This window comes from Hetaerina americana, unplaced genomic scaffold, assembly GCF_022747635.1.
Source record: "Hetaerina americana unplaced genomic scaffold, ioHetAmer1.1.p SCAF_1, whole genome shotgun sequence".
NCBI classification, from domain to species: Eukaryota; Metazoa; Arthropoda; class Insecta; order Odonata; family Calopterygidae; genus Hetaerina; species Hetaerina americana.
Window position 1 is genome coordinate 110,130,534 of NW_027286069.1, and position 22,411 is coordinate 110,152,944.

Here is a 22,411-nt window from a genome sequence, read left to right on the forward strand (position 1 = left end):
CCAGCAAGCGAACCACCGAGAAGGGCACCACCACCAGCCATGGCCGTCGCCGAGTCCCAAACTGAACGGCGCCAATCGGAAGTGCTGACGGGAGTGGAGCGGAAGGACGAGGAGGCCGGTGAATGGCAGGTGGCGCGTAGGCGGCGTCGGAGAGCGGCCCGAAGGCCAGCGAATGTGGAGAATGAGCGTCCACCAATGAGGGAGCGGGTCCAGAAGGAGACTCTCCCCGTCTCCAATCAGCGGCCACCGGATCGAGGCACTCAAAGACTCCCTAAAGGGGAGATCTCAAGGCAAGAGCGGCCGGGGTCCCAGCCGCAGCGTGTCCAGTCTCGAAGACCGCTGGCCCCTCTTAGTGACAACCGCCCGAACAACCGACGGTGGGCCCCTCGAAGGGAAAACGCCATGCACCCCGAGCAACACAGTGCGCCCATTTGGGAGCGACCTCCGCCGGGGGAGCCATCAAGATGGTACCAGGAGACGCCGCCTCCGCCCTGCATCCATCGACCACCACCGGGATTCGCAGCACACCCTGGGGGGCCCCCGGCGGGATGGACCCACCCGTCGAGGGGCCAGCACGTAGGTCCGCCAACGGTCCCTCAGGGATATCCTCCGGCATTGCTTCACCCCTATCACCCCCCCTTTTACCCGAGCCTGAACCCATACTCCCTCATGCAACCCTACCTATTCCCTCACCTATCCCCTCCCCAGACCACGTGCCAGAGCCATCACCCGTGGATGTGCGCATAGGGGAGACACCCATGAGGCCGCCACCACAGATCCGAAGGACAGGTATTGCCAGGGTGCAAGACCGCCGCGTGCTGATTAGCCCCCCGAGGGAAGTGCTCGCGAGCTTCACCGTACCACCGCCCCCACCGGCTCTAGAGGACCGGCCGGAGAAACAGCTAGGCTGGCTGATTCAGCTGGGAGTGCTGGAGGACTCCGACGACGGCCACTTTGAGAGCCTGGTGCAGGAGGTCACGGAAGAAGCGGCTTCTCTCACCGGGAGACACCGGAGAGGTGGGCGACAAGAAGGCAGACAGGCCTCGCAGGCTCCAGAGATGGACATACGATTCTTCTACAGAATAAACAAGGGTGGGGCATTAAGGCAGGTCTGTAATGAGAGCGACACGAGATGTTGCCTAGATGCGGAGACGGTGGCGCAGCACTTATCCAAAGCAGCGCCTGAGATAAGTGACGACCCGGCTCCATCGACGATTCCACCGATTACCATCAGCCCCCAGCCCGGAGAAGAAGGCGATCTACTACGAGGAATCACCGCAGCCGAAGTGTGCGGCCGTTTGGGCCGGGCGAAGGACACTGCACCCGGCCCGGACGGGATTCCGTACAAATCGTGGCGGTTAATTGACCCGGATGGAGTGGTGCTAGCGGCCATCTTCAATAGGTGCTTCCAGGTGCCGAGAGTCCCGGCATCGTGGAAACACTCAAGGATCGTCCTCCTTCACAAGGGAGGGGAGAAAGGGGACATCGGGAATTGGCGGCCGATTGCCCTCAGTCCGACCATTGCCAAAGTGTTCTCAGGAATACTGGCGGACCACATCTCGGCCTGGGCCTATAAGGGGAAGAGGCTCTCCTTCCCCTACCAGAAAGGCTTTGTCCCCGCCACCGAGGGCTGCTTTGAGCACAATTTCATCGCTCAAGCAGCCATAGACACTGCCAAGGGGAAGGGTACGGAGATTGCGATGGCGTGGCTGGACTTGGCGGATGCTTTCGGGTCGATTCCCCACTCCCATATACTCCGTGTACTCGCGGAAATGGAGATGCCAAAAAAGCTGCTTGACCTCATCTCCGACCTCTCACCGGGGCAACGGCTTCCGTCGTTGTGGAGCGGGGCGAATCCGACCCCTTCCCCATTAGGTGTGGGGTGCGGCAGGGAGACCCTCTGTCTCCCAGCTTTTTAACCTGGCCTTGGAACCACTGATCACGTCGGTCCTCGCCCAGCGAGCCCTCGCCGCCTATCCCCTCGGTCCCACATCTGTATGCCTGCTGGCATATGCCGATGATCTGCTGCTCGTCGCCAGAGACTCGGGGTCGCTGAGGGCACTGTTACATATTGTCAAGCAGGCAGCTGACTGGTGTGGCCTCCGCTTCAACGCCAAGAAATGCGCCTCCGTGCACCTGGACTTCAGGGGTGGACGCCAGGGAGTCAGAGACACGGCTTTCTCCATTCAGGGAGGCGACATGAGGCGGCTGGGGGAGGGGGAATCCTACAAATACCTGGGATCCCCTATTGGTCTCAGGGCAGGAGACCAACTGGGTGACCTGCTGGCCAAAATGCGGAAGGATCTCGGCTCTTTGAAGAGTAGCGAGCTGGCGCCTTGGCAGAAGATCGATGATCTGCATACTTTCCTTTTGCCGAGGCTCCACTTTCCGCTGCGAATCACGGCCACCACTAAAAAGTCACTTGCCCGCACCGACACCGTGGTCTATGGGGCAGTGAAGGAGTGGCTTTTCCTTCCACAAAGGGCCAGCAGGGAAATAATCCACCTCCCCTCACACCTTGGCGGCGGGGGTTACACACCACTCCCAGTACTCAAGGACTGTCTTGTCGTGACGCAGGCGTTCCGCATGCTAACGTGCAAGGACCCATTCGTCCGCAAGAAAGCCTAGTACTCCCTGCAGGAGGCGGTCCACCAGAGACTGGGGAAAATCGGAGCGCCACCTGAGAAGAGGGTGTTATGCGGATACCTGTCCGGGGACGCTGAGATTACGGCAGGGGCCACGGCATCCCTATGGTCCCGCGCGAGGAGAGCCACCCGGGACCTTCAAAGGCTGTGCGGGCTGCGATGGGAGTGGAGCGTCTTCCGCCACGATATCTCCCTGCGGCTGAGCAATCCGACGCCCCACTCGGAGACCCTCATCATCCCCTCGACATCCCGCCACAGAGCGTGCGGCTTGATCCGTAGGGCGATCGGGGAAGCCTACCGGCGAAGGCTGGTGGCGAAGAAGGACCAGGGGAAGGCGATGGAAGCTGTCACCAACGCCTGGGACAGCAGCCACTTCTTGTCCACTGGCCGCTTCACCCATTTCTGCGACTGGCGCTTCATCCACCGAGCCCGCCTGAACGTACTTCCGCTGAACGGCGCACGCAGAGGTGTACTGAATGCCAGCAGGAAGTGCAGGAGGTGCCGCACCGAGGATGAAACCCTGCCGCACGTCCTCAACCACTGCGCGAGCCACTCTGCTGCGTGGAAACGGAGACACGACGAGATCTTATCGCTCCTACGGGACGCACTGCCTCCCAAGTGGAAGGCCAGGGTGGACCAAAAGGTGGAGGGTGACCACTCCCGCCTGCGACCTGATCTCGTCGTGACTGAGGTGCCCGGCGGGACGGTGCACATCATCGACGTCACTGTCCCGTTCGAGAACCGACTGGAGGCGTTGCACGCAGCCAGGGCGGCCAAAATGGCCAAGTACGATGACCTGGCCGCGAGACTCCGCTGCCGCCTCCAGTTTAAGCAGGAGGTTCACCTGGGCGCTCTCGTCGTTGGTTCCCTCGGCAGCTGGGACAAGGAGAACGAGCGAATCCTGTCCCGACTGCGAATCCACCGGGGTCGCGTCGCCACGCTGCGGAAGAAGATGGTCTCCGCGGCTGTGAAATGGTCGCGGGACATCTACTGTGAGCACGTGTCCGGGCAAAGGCAGTACGACTGCGACGTGGCCACAACGACTGACGCCGATTGTCTTGTTTGAATATAATATATTTTTTTGTATACATATTTATTGTCTGTTCCTCATGTCCTCCGTATGGAGGGCGAAATGAGGTATGTATTTCTGGCTAAGCATGCTAGGTTTTATACAAAATATTTATTATTAGTAAATGTTCTTAAAGATTTCCGTGGAGGCGTTCCTTATGTCTTAAGAGACAATTTTTGACTGTGCCCAACATTTGGGCCAAATAATAGGTAACCACATCGGTCTTTGGAGCAATATTAGACCAATTGAATATATACTCCTGGTCTACTTTTCTGCCATGAATTAAATTTCTCCGCAGTCTTCCAAGAATGGCGTTGCTTCAACAACTGCGGAAAAATCAAAACCCTCTGTGCATCACTCCAGATAAACTACCATTCATCATCTGCACAATAAGCCGTATTGTGCGGATGATTCTTGGCAACCTCTCAGGAAAGGTGTACAGAATGTTTCAATCCCTTCCGCTGTCTTTGAATCAACGCGATTTCTGGAAGACTGATGAATCGAATTAAGTATTGTTATTTCTCATTCACGTACATTTGGGCCAAATACTAGGTAACCACATTAATTTAACAGGAAATGTCGTCGATAATTATGCGATCACTTCATGGAAATGCAGATAAGCCAAATTGGCCAAATACACATTCGAACACGAAAACCCGCCATAGGGCGAATAAATATTCATTAACACGGAATTAGATACAAGGAAAAGGGATAGGAACACAACTACTTAATACCCCTCAAGCCGTCGCGAGGGCGCGTGGCGGGGGATGTTAGACACCCCCCCGTTATTAAGAAAAAACCGCACGCAAAAGCTACCAATTTACACAGTCAACAAACAAAATTGGTATACATTCATGCAAAAACTCTTAGACCCCACACGCACGCAAACATACAATCTACTAACTGATACACACATGCAACCAACAAAATGTAAATTAAAAGTTTTTAATATTTCTAAAGTGACTTTGGTTTTTTACTATTTTGATTTCTGATTGTTCGGGGAAAGATCTAACACTTTTCACCAAATTTTCTCCCAAGGATCCCAAATACTTGCGGCATATTCCAAATGAGGTCTAACTAGAGCAAAATAACACCTCTCTTTAACTTTTTCATTATATTTACCCACCACCCGTTTAATGAAGCCGAGTTTCTTTCAAGCGGATCCGCATATTGTCCTGACGTATGGTATTTGGCGTTGGTGCATGTGTATGTTAGTTGATAAAATATGTATTTGCATGTTTGTAAGTTACGAAGATTTTTGCATGAATATATACGAATTGTGAGTGTAGATTGGTATGACTTTCAGGGTTTTGCATGCGGTTTTATTCTCAATTACGGATGGTGACCTATCGCCTTCCGCCCTTGCGAAGACTTACGGGGTACTATTTAGATGTAAATTGATATCCTTGTCACTTGGACCGTCGCCTAATCTATTTATATAAATTTGATTTGTTAGCCTGCCAACCAGTTTAAACCTTTAATATGACAATTTCCCCTCTATACTTTTTATATTCGAGATATATGACCTCGCATGACTCGTGGTAGCTCAATGTGGGCGAAAAAGCATGGTAATGGGCGTGGCGTCGTCCGTGGAGGTATCGGCCCTCCTCGTCCCATAATATTTAATCGCGTGTCTTCCACCCCCCGCCCCCGTCATGCCCCCTCGATGTCAGGCCCCGGCCCGCACATCCCACTTGGGAGCGAGTGTCAGGGCTAATCGAGGCCGGAGGTTGCCCTTGGATAGCAAGAGGAGAACGGTGCCGCTCCCGCCTTTCATGCAGCCTCCGGACCCTCTTCCCGCCTCCAGCGGGGAATTTAATAAAATGGAACAGGAAGTGCCCCCTCCCCTCTACGACACGGTGAGTTATTATGGAAATGGGGGAGGGGTGTAGCTGTTGGAGCAAGGCGGGTAAATTTGTAGTTGACCGCGTCTGCCGAAACCACCGCGCGGGATTGGGTTTGCAAGTTTCGGAATGTCCATTCTTGTTCCGCGAAACGTGAAAACTCATCCCGCAAACTCCGTTCGACGGGACAGTGCTTAGACCGAAGCAATGCCGAAACGCGCAGTGCAATTCCCAATCTCAACCTGTTTCTACTTCATCTACATAATACTTTGCAAGCCGTCATAAGGGTAAATGGCGGGGGTGTCAGGCCACCATCCGTAATTAAGAAAAACACCGCATGCAAAAGCCGCAAATTTATACAACCCACAAACAAAACACGATATATACTCATGTAAAAACCCTTACACCCCACACACATGCAAACACACAAACTACTAACTAACATACACATGCACCTACAAATATACCTTTGCAGTGTTTAATTTTGTTCCGACTTGTTTATTCGGTATTTTAATATTTCTAAAGTCTCTTCGGTTTCTTACTACGAATGTATTATGATTTCTGATCGTTCGGGGAAAGAATGAGTGTTTGTATCTATCTGCACCGGAATCTATCTCCCTTATTTTATCTTTGTGGTCTGATCTACCTAAGTAGTGTGGGGAAATTATAATTCCTTCAGTGTCATAGTTAAATTCGTTTGTTTTGAACTTTCTAAAAGCCTAAGTCTCGCTTGTTCTCTTCGTACTTCAAGTGGCTCCCAGCTTAAATTGCCTAAGAGACCTGTCACACTTGTGTTCTTATCATAACAATTTTTAACAAATATGGTGGATTTTCTCGGGACGTAATGAAATTCTTTTTGCCCAATTTCCTCCCAAGAATCCCAAATACTGTCGCAATATTCAAAATGAGGTCTAACTAGAACAAAATAACACCTTTCTTTAACTTTCTTATTACATTTTCGCACCACCCGTTTTATTAAGCCGAGTTCCTATAAAGCGGATCCGCATATTCTCCTGATATGTGCCCCCTATTAAAGGCGTGGTGTTACAACTACCCACAATTTAATTCCGGTAATCATTTACTTTGCTCCAAAATTTCAAAACTGCGCATTTGCGTGTATTAAGTCCTAATCCCCATTTTTTGCTCCAATCAGAGATTGTGTCTAAGTATCTATAGGGTAAATCAAAATCTAATGGGCCCCTTATTTCCCCGTGTTCCGCCCTGTCGTCAGCAAATAATCTGATATTGCCAATAACGTGTGGGCATAAGTTATTAACGTAAATTAAGAATAGAAGCGGCCGTATTGCACTTCCCTGGGGGACACCCGTAGTTACGCACATCTCTATCCGTTGAGCACAGCCCATCGATGACTACTATTTGTTTTCGATTTGACCAGAAGTCTCTAATCCAATTTATTATTTTCACATTGATACCATTGCATTTAAGTTTGTGTAACAGTTTTTTGTGTAAGACTTTATTGAAGGCTTTTTAGAAATCTAGGAGCACTACATGGACTTGTGTGTGATGTTATCTCCTGATCTAAGTAGAACTTGAATAAAAAAATTCATTTGGGTTTCGCAAGATCTGCTTTTCCTAAATCCGTGCTGGTTGTGGATTAGTATTTTCCTCCTGTCAAGAAATATCACAATGTTACTGACAATAATGTATTCTAATATTTTACAAAAGATCGATTTTAAAGATATGGGTCGGTAGCTGGTTGGTTTATCCCTATCGCCGCCTTTATAGATCGGAGTTATATGGACTAGGTTCCAGTCGCGAGGTACTGAGCCTTCTTTTATCGATTTTAGGAAAAAAATTCCTAAAAACGGGTAAATGTCTTAAGCTAATTCCTTAAACATTCCAGCAGGTATTTCTTCCAAGCCAGGTGCTTTGTTTGCTTTGATACTACGGAGCAGATGTTCTATTCCCTGCTTGGTCAGTGTAAAATCCTTCATGTGTCCCCGGGTGGGTGTGGAGGATCGTTTGGTGCGTTTGTGTCTTTATTTTAGACGTTCTGGAAAAAATGGTTTAAGATATTAGACTATTTCACGATATCTGTAATAATTTCTCCGCTTTTCGTTTTCAAAGAATGTACGTTTACCCTGTATTGTCCTAACATATGAACAGAATTATTCTGGATTTTCCTCAAGACATTTGCTTATCATTTTAGATTTAAAAGACTGTAGAGCCGTGCACATGATACTTTTCGTTTTACTATGACATTCTTTACATTTAAGTTTCTCTTTGGATGTATCCACATATACTGTAGCGTCACTTTTTAAACTCTTTTCGAAATTTGACTCTTGCTTTGTGTTTGCCTTCTTGATGCCGATCTGACTTCCTCGTTTTACCATCTAGGCTCCTTAGTGTCGCATTTAAGTTTGGATGGGATGTGCGTCTTCATACCTTCGCGTAAAATATGTAAGAAATATTTCCAAGTGTTCTCTGTATCGGTTTTCTATGCTTTTGTCTTATATTTGTATGATAATCTCGTAGTCCGTTAAAATTTGCCTTGTTGTTTAAGTATATTTTACGCTTTTCTTTTGTTATTTTCACGAACTTAGTTTTTAACTCTACAAAAATAACCTTATGGCCGCTGATTCCGTCCTTTATTTCAATGTTTGTAACGATATCGGGCGTAGAAATCGTGAATATATCAAGTATGCTGTGGCCCCGTGTTGGTGATTTAACAATTTGTTCTAAGAGGTGTGTTGTGAATATATGAAGGAGTCCTTGACATGAATATCTATTTTTGGGTTTTCCTACCAAGTATGTCTCCAAGCAATTGACGGTAGATTTGTATCACCAGCGATTATAATAATGTTGTTGCTATGTTTGTTTCTGAGATTAAACAGTTTCACTATTTATATCGGTACTATCCCTTGGGTGATAATTCAGAAGGCATGCAAGTCGCAGGAGAAGACCCCATCCATCTTAGTTTATCTCATTTAGGGACAGCGGAATTCATGATGCCCCCTCAGGACGTTTCAGGCGTTCTGCTCTATCGTTCGATATTTCCTCTGTGAGTGTCCCTATTCTCGAGGGAACGCTTCATCCGAACTCGATGTCGGACCTGGCGCTATCTTTGTTGCCATGCGGGCAAACGGCGTGCTCTTGCCGATATATGTGGGCGGCCGACGGCTCTAAGCGACAATCCGCGACACCCTCTTTATATTCTGTCTTTCCCACCTACGAAGAGTGAAATTCGGTTATCTTCAACACATTTTCATTTTTCATCGCTTCCTTTCCACTCCCAAAGTGCACCGCGGCAAGGGTGTGTCACGATTGTCGTGGAATTTCTTTCTTTTTTGATTATTTTGGGAAAAGTATTGTGACAGTTTTTAATATAATCTCTTATCGCCATTGATATCATGTATGGTAAACAAATTAAAGTTTAAAATCAATGTAGTCCCCAACTTAATTAATAGCATGAAAGAGTCTCTTACCAATACATTTAAATTTAAGTTATAGTTCATAGGAAAAGCAATTTTTAAGGCTTTTATACTCAATTAAAGCGTCAAAATATCATTTACAGCATAGCAATAACAAGGATAAAAATTGAATTATCTCTCTACACTGTTGATATTTTCCCCCAATGATTGTTCCCAGATATTTTTGATTTTTTTACAGCCATGACCATAGGTTCAACTAAGCAGCCAAGGTAACCTGCTTATTATAATCACGTGCTTATCGAAAGGTCTTTAAAACTTTTTTTGTGTTTCGCATTGATTTGACGATTTGCTCTACATTGTTTCCATTTTCAATTCTTCGTACCATCTATCTGCTTTTTTGATTTTCATATCGTCTATTGTCTTTATTCTTATATTTATGTTTGCACTTTACCTAGCTAGCCAGAACTTTGGTGTATGGCGGTGAGTGATTATACACTAGGCTTGCAGACATATTTTCGTTTCTTATACATTAATTACCAATGGAACTTTTAAAGAATTCAAATAATGGAGAAATATTCCAAAGCATCTTACATTTGCCAAGATACCTACGTGTAAAATAGGTCTCTGCCCATGACAGATGAGCTGCTTAAAAGTATAACAAAAATATGTTTAATATGAAACAGTGACCACACCCTAGGCTGCATGGCGCAAAATAGTTGGCTCCTTAGACCCGTTGTTGACAGCTATGGTATATCTGATATCTTCTGTTTGTGTTGAAAAGTGTATTTAAAACTGTGGATTCTGTATTGGAATCTTCCTAGCCTTTATTGCCTAGATCTCTCTTACCACAGCACGAACGAGCTTTCTAATATTTATTTAAAATCATTGCTAGAATCGTGTTCCAAATTATACAAGACATTTTATCAGTGTTTTAAACTTTGCTTCGTGAGTGATTAACAATCGTGATGTCAGAGAAATTTAGATAGAAGAATACATAAGTTCATGGTAATGGAGTTGTACAAATAATGCTCCCCTCAAATGCATGCGATATAATGCCTCAATGAAATAGATGATTGTCAATGGTGTGAGGATTGCATAGGTAAAGCAACGTAGTCTATATCAACGGACATTTTCCCTTCATTTACGGGCGTCAGCATCCCAGTAGTATGTCCTCTACCCACTTCTTATTCCTTAGTCCCATTTTACCCAGCAACTTCGTGTCTTCTCCCATTAAAAAAACTCTCATATTAGCCTTCCTCTTCACTCGACGTACTTATCAATTCTTCCCCACAACCATAGATCAGAGGCTTCCAATCCATGAGCATCCTCCTCCATCAAAGACATGGGATAGGATCGATATAACGCTACTCTCCATAGGGGCGCCTTTGATTATCTATCCTAGATGGCAATACTTAAAATGTCTGCCAGCAATACTATCCTATCAGCAAACCTCCATTTAGGAAACGATGAAGTGCTCCCGAGTTCCGTCCCAATAGTGCCTCTATTCCTCCTCAATACTATCCTGAAATATAAACACTCCCGAATGCCCCTGTTTCCATTTCTTCACTGCTCTAGTGTTTTGATTAGCTTTCCTTTCCTTCTAAATTACGAGGTCTATTAGGTTATTATCTAAATTCCATGGTTAGGTGAACATGGAATACGTCGCAAACGAGCGAAGATAAATAATCAAATTATCTCTTTGCTGTGGTTTCGCCCTGCGCTACTTATTTTCACAAATTTTCAATCCTACTTTCCATCCATGATAAAATCCTAACCACGGACAAAACGTGGAGATTATAAGCTTAAAGGTATGCGTGATACTTGATTAAGTGCGTATACAGCACATTATTTAGTATTTTCCATGATTTCAATGTTTCTGAATATGGCTTCATAGATATATTTGAGTTTTCTACGGCAGAATAAGTGCTTTTACGGGTGGTGACCTAACACTCCCCGCCCCTGCTGCGGCTTGCGGGGTATTATATACATGTAGATGAAGCGACGGAAGAGCATAGTACTTGTGCAGGGGAAGACGTTTTTGACGAACCACGACTGTGCTTCTCGGCATTATCATACAGGCAGTGTATTCGTGTATGCAGGAAACACGGCAATGAACGGGAGATACAGAAAGACAACGATGAAATTGTCACGTTTACATTCGTGAATGCCCTTACTACATTACGCTCTCCCACGCAACGCTGTTCATCTACATATTCTTAATACCCTGCAAGTCGCCGCAAGGGCGTCTGGCGGGGGTTGATAGGACACCTCCCGTAATTGAGGAAGAAAACAAAACCGCATGCAAAAGCCACAAATTCATACATCCACAAAAAAAAACATGGCATACATTCATGCATGAACACTTACACCCCACACACACGCAAACACTCAAACTACCAACTAACATACACATGCACCTAAAAGTATACCTAACAGCTTTGCAATGTTTAATTTTGTTCCGACTTGTAAATTAAATATTTTAGTATCTCTAAAGATACTTATTATTATGATTTCTGATTGTTCGGGGAAAGAATGAGTATTTGTATCTATTTGAACTGTAATCTATCTGTTGAAGACAGCATGATAGATTAGCTAAATTCGCAATGATTTTCTGTAATTTATTGTTTATGAATCACGAGTTAACCCCAGTTGATGTCCTTGGCTTGGCTATACTAATTGTTATTTAGTATATTTTTAATTGATTGAGTAAATTAAAAATGACCCTTGAGCAATCTCAACAAACTCTCAAGATGCACAAAATATTTCATCTCATCCAACAAAATTTGTGCCCCTCAAGTCAAGGGTACTAAACGACAAGAGTTTCGTGGCAAGAAGTTGATTTGATGGAGTATTACGAGGAATCGTTGGAAAAGAATTACAAACCTATATCTCTCACGTCTATCTGTTGCAAATTCTTAGAGCACATAATTGTCAGTTCAATAATGAGACACCTTGATAACTTTAACTTTTTAAGTGACAATCAACACGGATTCAGGAAAACCCGCTCCTGCGAAACCCAATTAGGATTATTTACACATGACTTACTTTTTTCGGGTAAGAGAGGGAGGCAAGTGGATGCGATCTTTTTAGATTTTCGAAGGGTATTTGATAAGGTTCCATATGGCAAACTTATTCATGAATTAAAGTTCGCAGTTACAAACAAGGGTGCAATAAATTGGACTGAAGACTTTCTTCCATAGCGGCAACAGAGGGTAGTCCTGGACGGCGCTAGTTCCAAAAGCGTTCGAGTCACCTCGGGGGTACTTCAGGAGAGTGTTATCGGGCCGTTGTTTTCTTGATTTATGTCACCAATTTGAACCGCGAAGTGAAAAGTAAGATTAGGACGCCCGTGGATAACACGGTGATCTATCGGGAGATATCTGGGGATGAGGATCGTTTAATTCAAGCTCAGGATTTAGATTGCATTACTAAATGGTGTTCAAAATGGGAATTGTCATTAAATTATAATAACTTTACGGCGGTAAATTTAGTTGGAGTTGACGTAGAAGTAGTTGATATGGTAAAGTACCTAGGTGTTACATTCACTGAAGACTTAACTTGGGGGACTGACGTACGTAAATTCTCCGGTCAAGCATATAAAAATTTGGGATTTATTAGACGCATTGTCGGCAAAAGTGACTCGAAGGTCAAGGAACGTTGTTACCACGCTCTTGTAAGGCCTCATTTAGAATACACATGTAGCGTGTGGGATCCGAGTGAAAAAGGCCTCATTCGGGCAATTGAGAAGGTTCAACGCCGGGCAGCCCGTTTTGTAAAAAATTTCTACGATAAAACGCAAAGCGTCACCGAAATGCTCATGAAGTTGGGGTGGGAATCATTAGAAGAGATACGATTCAATGCAAGATTGAAATTATTAAATAAATTCAGATCCGCATGTTTCAGCACCGAGGCCTCGCAAATTATTATTGCGCCTACATACATTGGTCGCTTCGATTATGCATGTAAAATTCGGGAAATAGATGCAAGAACTAGCCGACTCAAGGACTCCTTCTTCCCACGGACAAAACGGGATAGCAACTGCAGGGCTTTAGATAGCAAAAATTCCACTTGCCACCCTCAGCGTCTAGGGGATAATTAGTTCTACTTAAATGCATGCTCTTTTACTAACCTTGTGTGTTTTGTTATAACCCATTCTTTCCGAATGACCTCATTCGTGTTCTGTTCATCTGTTTTTAAGTCTCCCTTTCAATTCCTTGTCCCTCTCCGCGGGGGGAAATTCCTGCAACGTTGGGTTGCGTTCCCTGCCTTTTACAGTCTCCTCGGGGGGTAGAGTGTTTTGTGTTGCATGTTCATGTGGTAGTGGTGTTTAACATTCTTACTAGTTGTGTCCTGGCTTGCGTGTTGTAGGATGGCTTTTGTGCTGCATACTGGGGTGCAGTTTTTTGTTGGTTTGCGGTATATGTTTTCATGAGTGTTGGATGAAGGGATTTTCGCATGAGTGTGTGTGCTTCTGTGGGTGTAATTTTCCATGTTGTTGTTTTGCTTGTGGTATTGTTCCTTTTTACGGTTGGTGACCTAATACCCCCCGCCACACACCCTTGCGGCGGCTTGCGGGGCATTATGTAGATGTAGATGAAGAATCAATTTAGCTCCTTAAAAACATGTTTTTACGCGTCAAAGTATATTTTATTCTACATTACGAGTATGTGATATGATAAAAAATAATCTGGTAATATCACATATTCAAAGAACGTAATCAAGCATCGCCCCTGCCATTGATGAAACATTATGTCCATTTCCGTTGGCTGCTGCCTCATCATCACCAACTTCCGGAACATGATCAAAATGAGGCCCGGTTCCAGAAGTTTTTGTTTGACCTCTGATTTCTAGACCGGCACCATTTAATTGATCGGCGATCACGTTGGGTATCGCTTCCACCAACAAGTGATCGGGAAAACGGTAAACGCATGGTCGGTAATCGTAGAACGTCAATATTATCATAGTTCAGCAAACTGTTTTTCAATTCACGCTCACCGTCACGTGGACACAGTGTGGTTGTTTATCTGTTTGCATGACCACCCCGGAGTGCTACTGGAATTGCAGAATATGCTGTGAATTAACTTAAAACTAAGAAGTTCAGGCTGGTGGTTCTCACTAAGGTTTACACTCATTTTATTAAAAATCAGTGCTTTCATTTCGCTTTCCTTCAGAGGCCTAGAATATTTTATCATAGTGCGCTGTACACGTATAAAGGATAAAATTGTGGTGCTGCACTGGTTTATCAATTGGACCCAAACATGGATATAAACACTCAAGAGATTGCTTTAAACGGCATGTGAACTTCTTCAAACATTTCTAAGTCATATTTGGCAATTTTTTCATTTCCTGAAATTTCGGTTGAAATTACTTTACTCAATGTCACATTTACGTAGGAATTCTTGATCGTAAAGCCCTATCCGTTTTCTTTAGCGATTTTTTCTGGATGTTTCGTCTCGAAAAAAGGAAACGGAATGATGAAGAGTCCTTCCCTCTTCTCTAACCATCCAACAGGAGGAGCGTCCGCGCCGATAATTAAGGGGAGGGTGGGGAGAGGGGAGTGAGGGAGCGGAGGGGAGTCGCAGGTGTGCAGTTGGTGGAATGGATAAATGGAGCACCACTGCGCGTACTCGATTACTTTCCGATTTCGCCCAAGCGGGAGTTTGGGAATCTGTGGAACCGACTATACTCGTCCCTCGATTTCTCACTTTTCATTAAACATATTAGCATTTCCCAGGAAAGAATTTGTGGTCGTAAACGGAATTCTCTAGAGGAATAAAGCATAACTCTCTTAGTTAATTAATTTACGCTGTGTGATGTGTTTGGGTAGGAGAACTTCATAGGAAATCAAATGGTGGGGAAGTGAATGGGACTGGCCCTCTCATTTCATTCCCATCCGAGTGTGTGAATTTCATATGAGGGAAAAGGGCACGGAATCAAGCGAACACCGATCTTATGCATCAAAATACTCTCTGTTAATAGCACTATGGCCAGTTTACATCACTACAAGGATCAAGTCTTGTATTCTGCATTCATTAAGACAGATTCCTTCCAGAGGAGGAAATTTCTGGCAGGAACCTTTGGTAAGGACCATTAGTCATTGAGGCAGGATTGGCCATAGATTGGAGGCGTTTTGTAATGTGGGTGTGGAGAAGGTTGGAGAAGGTGGAGTGGACAGAAAGGAAAACAATTGAGGAAGTACTTGGAATGGTGGGTGAAGAGAGGGGTTCGTTGGAAGAAATCCTATTGAGGCAGGAAAAATGGATGAAGGGTGTATTGACCGGCAAAGGGATGTTGAAGACTGTGACAAAGAGGAGAAGTGAGGAAATTGCAGGAATAGGATAGGGATGTTGGGTGGAATGGAGAGAGGAAGGAAATATACGGAGACAAGGAGGGAATCCTTGTAGAGTAGAAAGCTGGGTTGCGTTTTGTCAGGACAGACAGGGAATTATCATTGTACCGTTGTAGTCTGCCCATATAATCTTACCTTAACCGATCGAATGCCAATGATGATAATACTATTAAGAATACCCAAAAGGACCCTCTCTCCTCCCCTGGGAGAGAGAGGGAGCTTTTGGCCTCTCAACAATGAAGAGCTACAACTCTCTCTTTTTTATGACTTAATAGTTCATTCAATTGATAATTACCTTCTAACTTAAGTCTCAACGGTTTGTACTGCTCTCCTGACTTTCAAGTGAGAATTCCAAGTTTCAAATTCCTATGGCAATGCACTTTAGGGTAATAATTTTATTAATCTTTTCATTTCTTTATTGCTACAATACTAAGGTTTATTTTATCCCTAGTGCATCCCAAGTCATTTCTATAACTACTCTCACTGCACTTCCACCTCCCTGCCACATACACCACAAGATATTTGTACATTTCCATATATATGATTTCCACATTTTTCGGGCTGCGTCCGCGTATGTCGTTTAAAAGTACAACAGTTTCGCCAGCTATCCTGCTGGCGTCCTCAGGTCAAGGATGAAAAGAAGCTTGTTGTCCCGTCTTATATAGGAAAAATCCGGCGCCAATACCGGGAAATTTCTTGGCCAATCAGGGAACGTCCTCATATTTGCGCGGGATTATTCGTTTCCACGCACTGTGGAGTGGATATCCATCCCACCTGAGGACGCCAGCAGGATAGCTGGCGAAACTGTTGTACTTTTAAACGACATACGCGGACGCAGCCCGAAAAATGTGGAAATCACCTACTCATCGCCGCGGAAACCTTCGAACGAACATTTCCATATATATATTCACACTTTGCAGAAATTGCTGTCGCTTCAGCCTCTCCTTCTCCCCGTTTACATCGGACTAATTTTTACCTTGGATGAACGCGAGGGTTTCACAGGAAACCCCGGGTAGTGGCCGCCACATCTCCGCTTCCCTGTCTTTATCTCCACGGGGATCCACTCTCTTCTCCGTGGGGCAAGGAGGGTGGGCGAGGGCGCTGTCCTTGATTGCGGGGGGCCGAGGAGCGGGGAAGGAGAGCGGGACCTTTTGACGGATTGCCTTTCGACCTCTCGTTGGCAACAGGTGTCCCTCCAGGAAACATAATCCACCCAGGGATGTGTAACGGTCAGAATGCGCTCCACACGCACCGTAAGAAGCGGCAATCGAAGGAGGGCTCGATGATGGGAGTCAGGCGACCGTTTGTATTCAATGGGGAGCAGATTTCAGCCCAGGTACACCAGGTATGAGTTTTTGATCTCAGCCTCAGTCGACTATCATTCAGCATTTAAGTGTCTGTACCCCGTCGTTCATTTCCGACAGCGGTGGAATTGGGACTCGAAGGTGACTTATGATGGCACAAAGGCGCACGTTCACCAGAGGAGTTATATAATGGTCACTCACGCCACCGCTAAATGCTTAAGCATTTCGTGCTAAATTATGGCACAAATAGTAACTAGTTCGATCTAGAGACACCTAGATATTCAGGAGTTATTAATGAAGAATCAGCATGGCTTCCGAAAAAGTATGCATGATTTGTATAAAAAGTAAATTTCTAAGTAATTTATTGATTTCAGATGTTGCTAAAAGGTCTGAAAACTCTTCAAAATACATCCCTCAAACTTATACTTAATACTCCGTTAGCCGCCGCAAGGGCACGTGGCAGGGAGTAAAATTAACATTCAAGTGAATCGAACCTGGGAAATCCCGTTTATCAATCAGATGGCTTACCCCTCTACCACAAGAACCCTTTTTTTCGGATTCCAAAAGGTTCCCAAGTGTGCGCGTGCAAGCTTTTTTGACGGCCCTTAGGGTCCAATGGTGGGGTCCTTTGAGGGAGGATTTCACTTTTGGGAATTGTAAAGAGTTTACAGGTGCCAACTTGGGACTCTAAGGGGGTAGGGGAATTGTCACGATGCCATTGTAGAAGGTCTTTGCAAGGGACACTCATCTCCTCTTAGTCATTCATCAAGATCTTTGGGACGCAGATCTTTTGCATCGCCAAATGTTCAATCATAGTGATGTGCACTGCGCACACTTAACCGACGGTCTGAATTCAGCCCACGTCAGGAAAAAAATGTTTCTGATATTCTTTATACAAACCTTGTATTCTGCTAGATACAACTTGCGTATTCTATTCATGATATTCTTAATTCGGGAGAGAGATACGTTCAAGTGGACGCGGTTTATCTCGATTGTTACATAAATTTTCAACAACTACATCATAGTAAACTACTCACATAACTGAAAGAATATGGCGTAGATAAATATATCCTGGGTTGGATTAAAGACTTTTTGAACAGTATGGTACCAAGTATGATAGGTATATATATAGATGAAGTTAGCTCTACTTCTTCATATAAGTCCACAGAATACCCCACAAGGTGGCGTGTGGCGGGGGGTACTAGGTCACCATACCTGAAAGAGAAAAAACCGATTACAAAACCCACAAATTCATGCTAATACTAATGCATGTCATGCCTTGCTAACACCCACAAAATCGGATATATTCATGCAAAAACCTTTATAACTTACACTCATGCAAAAATTATCAACTAACATGCAAATGTTCCAACACTAAATACCTTATGTCTAACAAATCTTTAATATTTTCCTAACTCGTAAATCGAATGTTTTTAATATTTCTATGGTAACATTGGTGGCTTACCATTATGATTCATGATTGTCCGGGGAAAGAACGAGTAATTTTCTTAACCTTTACAGAATCTATCTTATCTATCTCTTTAGGCCCTTACTATGGTTGATCAGATCACCAACGTAAAATCAGGGAGATTTATTGTAGAACGGAGTGATTTAAATGGTCGTTTTTTCCTCGAACCGTTGGAGGTAAATATATACATGACAGCAATCGCACATGAGAGAGTAAGAATTGGTAGTGTATATATTTGTCGATATCTTTTCTAAAAGTCTAACACTCGTCCTATTTGTATCTCAAGTGGCTTCCAGCCTTAATCCCATAAGAGACCTGTCACACTTGTGTTCTTATTTTAAAAACTTTTATCGAATCTGGCGGATTATCTCTGGGCTATCTAATTCTATTTGCCACATTTTCTCCCAAGGATCCCCAAAACTAGAGCAAAATAACACGTTTATTTAACTTTCTCATTACATTTCCCAGCCACCCGTTTCATGAAGCCGAGTTTCTTGGAAACGGATCCGTATATTCTCCTGATATATGCTTCCCCATGATAGGCGTGGTGTTCTAACTACCCCCAAATATTTAACTTGATCGGCTATAGTTAGTACTGAACCCTCTATTTCATAGTGTATGTCCTGTTCGCCTCTTCCTTCGTTCCAAAATTTCAAAACTGCGCATTTGTCTACAATAGGCATTAATCCCCAATTCTCGCACCAATCCGATATTGTGTCTAAGTCTCTAGAGAGTAGTTCGCGATCTAGTTGGCTACTTATTTCTCTGCATACCAACTTGTGGTCAGCAAATAATCTGATATTGCTACTAACGTGTGAGCATAAGCTATTAACGTATATTAAGAATAGATGCAGCCCCACTACACTTCCCTGAGGGACGCCCGTAGTTTTTTCTATATCCGTTGAGCACAACCAATTGATGACTACTATTTGTTTTCGTTTAAACCACAAGTCTCTAATCCAATATATTATTTTCACATTGATACCATGGCATTTAAGTATGTGTAACAGTTTATTGTGCGGTATCAAAGGCTTTTTCGAAATCTTGGGATACTGCATGGCCTTTTATGTTTTTTCCCCCGATCTAAGTACATCTTGAATTAAAAAATTCACTTGGCTTTCGCAAGATCCGCTTTTCCTAAATCCGTGCTGGTTGTGGCTTAGTATTTTCCTACTATCAAGAAATCTCATAATGTTACTGACAAGAATGTGGTCTAATATTTTGCAAGGGATCGATGTTAAAGATAAAGATAGAATCGTCTAGCGGCGCCTTGTGAGGTACCGAGGAAGTAGATGTTGAAGATTAGGGTGGGTTATTGATTTCTTTCCCTCTTTCGCCACCTTTATACGAGGTAGGCCAGTATCCTGGATATTTTACCTGAGATCGAGGCGACGTACGGCAGGCAGGCCCTTGCTATCGATTTTTCTTTTTCCTCCTTCATCGTGCGTGGTAGCGGGTTGAAGGCCCTTTTTAGGGCCAGACCCGCATATCCAGGATACTGGCGAGGCACAACATCGAGGCTATCCACAAACCACCGGGAAAAATTAGAAATTTGCTCGTCAGAGCAAAGGACCCTATCGGCCTAAAGACCCCAGGCATATACCAAGTCCCGTGTGCCTGCGGAGATGGCTACATCGGAGAGACGGGGCGGACCATTGAGACAAGATTAAAAAAACATAAAAGAAACCTTCGCCTGGGACAATTGGAAAAATCAGCCATCGCCGAACACAGCATCGCGATGGATCATTCCATCAATTTCAATGAGACGAAGGTACTTGCCCGCGCCGGTGGTTACTGGGACCGAATAGTCAAAGAATCAATTGAAATTAAAATGGCAGGACATAATTTCAATAAAGATTCCGGCTATTCCCTCAGCAATGCATGGAAACCGGTGCTAAACCAAGTAAAGAAAGGAAGGAACAGACCACAACTGCCCGGCGACCAATCAGGAGGTCCCCCCTCCTCGGGCCAATCACAGGTCACCTGAGGCTAGAGCTCAGGTATATAAGACGGCCAAATACGAAATACCATCTGTCTTCGCTCCCTCTTCTCCGGTGGTCTGGCGGAGGTTTTACGGGTTTCCCTCCGCCCTTGGGCGAATGCCGGGCCGATACCGCTCCCGTCGAAAATAATATAAAGGTTTTCCGCAAACGCAACCCTCTTTGTTGCCTGTCCTTATTTATTTCATTTCCACCCCGAAGAGGATCATTATCCTATAACGGGGTTTCCGTGTTGTTATTGTTATGTTTATATATTGTTTATGTACTCTTTACATCTGTAATCTATAATACGGAAATAAAAACCTTTGAAACTGAAACTGAAACTGAAATGGCAGCACTTCATGACATTATTGGAGAATCAAGGAAACATCAGACGAGAGCCTACTACTTTCTTCGGATGTCATCTAGCAACTCTGCTTTTCCGGTGGTCCAGGTGACGAGGAAGACACACCGTCGTGCCAACTCCTTCGGAGACTTCATGTCCACGAAGGGAATTACACAGCGTGGGAATAATCGTCCGCAAGGCAAAGAACCTCCGGCTGTCTTGCCGGGGGTATCTAAGCCTTCGGCAAATTCATCATCAGGTGTTGAAGCCTTGGCTCTCAGCCCGTCGCAGTGCTTGGAGGAGACGAAGGCCCGAAGCGGGACAACGGAGGCAACAGCAGATCTCGGCCCTTTACAGGGCCAGGTGGTGAAGGACACCGCAGGCGGCGTCAAGCGAAAGAAGGCATCTGGAAGGAACCAGAAGCCAGAAGATTCCGCGGTTACGCGGATGCCGAATCTTCAAGGAGACGATAGGGCGGAGCGTGCGCTGAGCACAGAGGAGGGGGAAGGCGACGACGGATTTACCTTGGTTTCTTCCAAGAGGAAGAAAAGGAAACCGCTTCTGACGAACGACGCAGTCGTCCCGGAAGCCACACCTCTACCGGCACCGGCACCTAAGACGCTGCGACCACCGCCTATCGTCGTCTATGGGGTCACCGACGTCCAGGGACTGATTGACCAGCTGTCGGGCGACATAGGTGATGCTTTCGGCTTGGAAGTTCGAAGAGCTTCCATCCGGATCATCACCTCCAACAGAGAGGGGCATGAAAAGGCACTCTCCTTGCTGCAGAGTAAGAAAATCCAACACCACTCGCAGCCAATTGAAAGGGTGCCAGGGATAAAGCTATTCATCAAGGGCATCTCTCGATGGATAGCAGTCGAAAAGGTATCCGAGGGACTCAGATCCCTCGGATACGAAATTCGTAGCGTACGTCGCCTTACGGTCACGGAGGACGGAAAACCGGTCCCCATAGATCGCCACGTAGCGAACGTGGTAAAGACTCCATCGGCCATCGCCCCCGGGGACATCCGCCAGCTCTGCCACTGCTACGTCACTGTGGAGCGTTACCGTGGAGACAGAGGTCCACTCCAGTGCAGCAACTGCATGCGGTTTGGACACATCGGCATAGCTTGCTGGTGTGCGAAACGCTGCATGCGCTGTGCTGGAGCACACGCAGTGGAGGAATGCTCCCGAGGAAGGGGAGATGAGGCCATTTGTGCGAACTGTGGAGGACCTCATGCGGCCGTCTCTCGCCGGTGTCCCGCCTTTCAGGAGGCTGAGCGGCGACAACACGCCAACGCACGCAAGCCAGCACCAGGGAAGCAGGCGCCCAAGAAACCGGCAGCGGAACCGGGACAAAAACCATTCCGACAAGTCGATCACGCTACAACCTACGGAGCAATCCTGAAGGGCCCTTCTCAGGACAAGGTTCAGGCTCTCTCCGGAGAAGAGGGGAACATGGAGGTGGATATCACAGATCCACCCAGGGATGCTGAGGCGGTCCGAGAACCACCACCAGCGCCAGCCGTAGGAGAGGCCAACAAGGGGAACTTGTCACCCCCCGACAGCCTCCCTCCGAAGGAAGCGACCCTTCCTTTTTCTTCCGAAGGGAAGAAGAAGAAAAAGAAGCAGAAGAAGAAATCCCCGATCACCACCGGGGAAGAAGGAAAAGCCATTACGAAGCCAACCCAGAGGGCGCTTGGGAACACCCTCCGAACGGCAAGTGAAGAAGGCGAAAAACCAAGCCAGAAACAGGAAAAACGGAGAGAGGGGACATCAACTGATAAGTCTCCAGTTTCCGCAGAGTCCTCGCTGACACCAGACAGAGAGGACCAGGAATTATGGCAAACCATTGCCGTTATTGCATGCACCTTGAAGAAACTCGTCACCTCGACGCAGGGCAAACTTCTCCTCTCACTCCTGGAAGAGCTGGTGCGCAGCAGGATCGGAAATTCAACCAACCATGGCTGAACGACCCGTCCTGCTTGCGCAATGGAACGCCAACGGAATTCTTC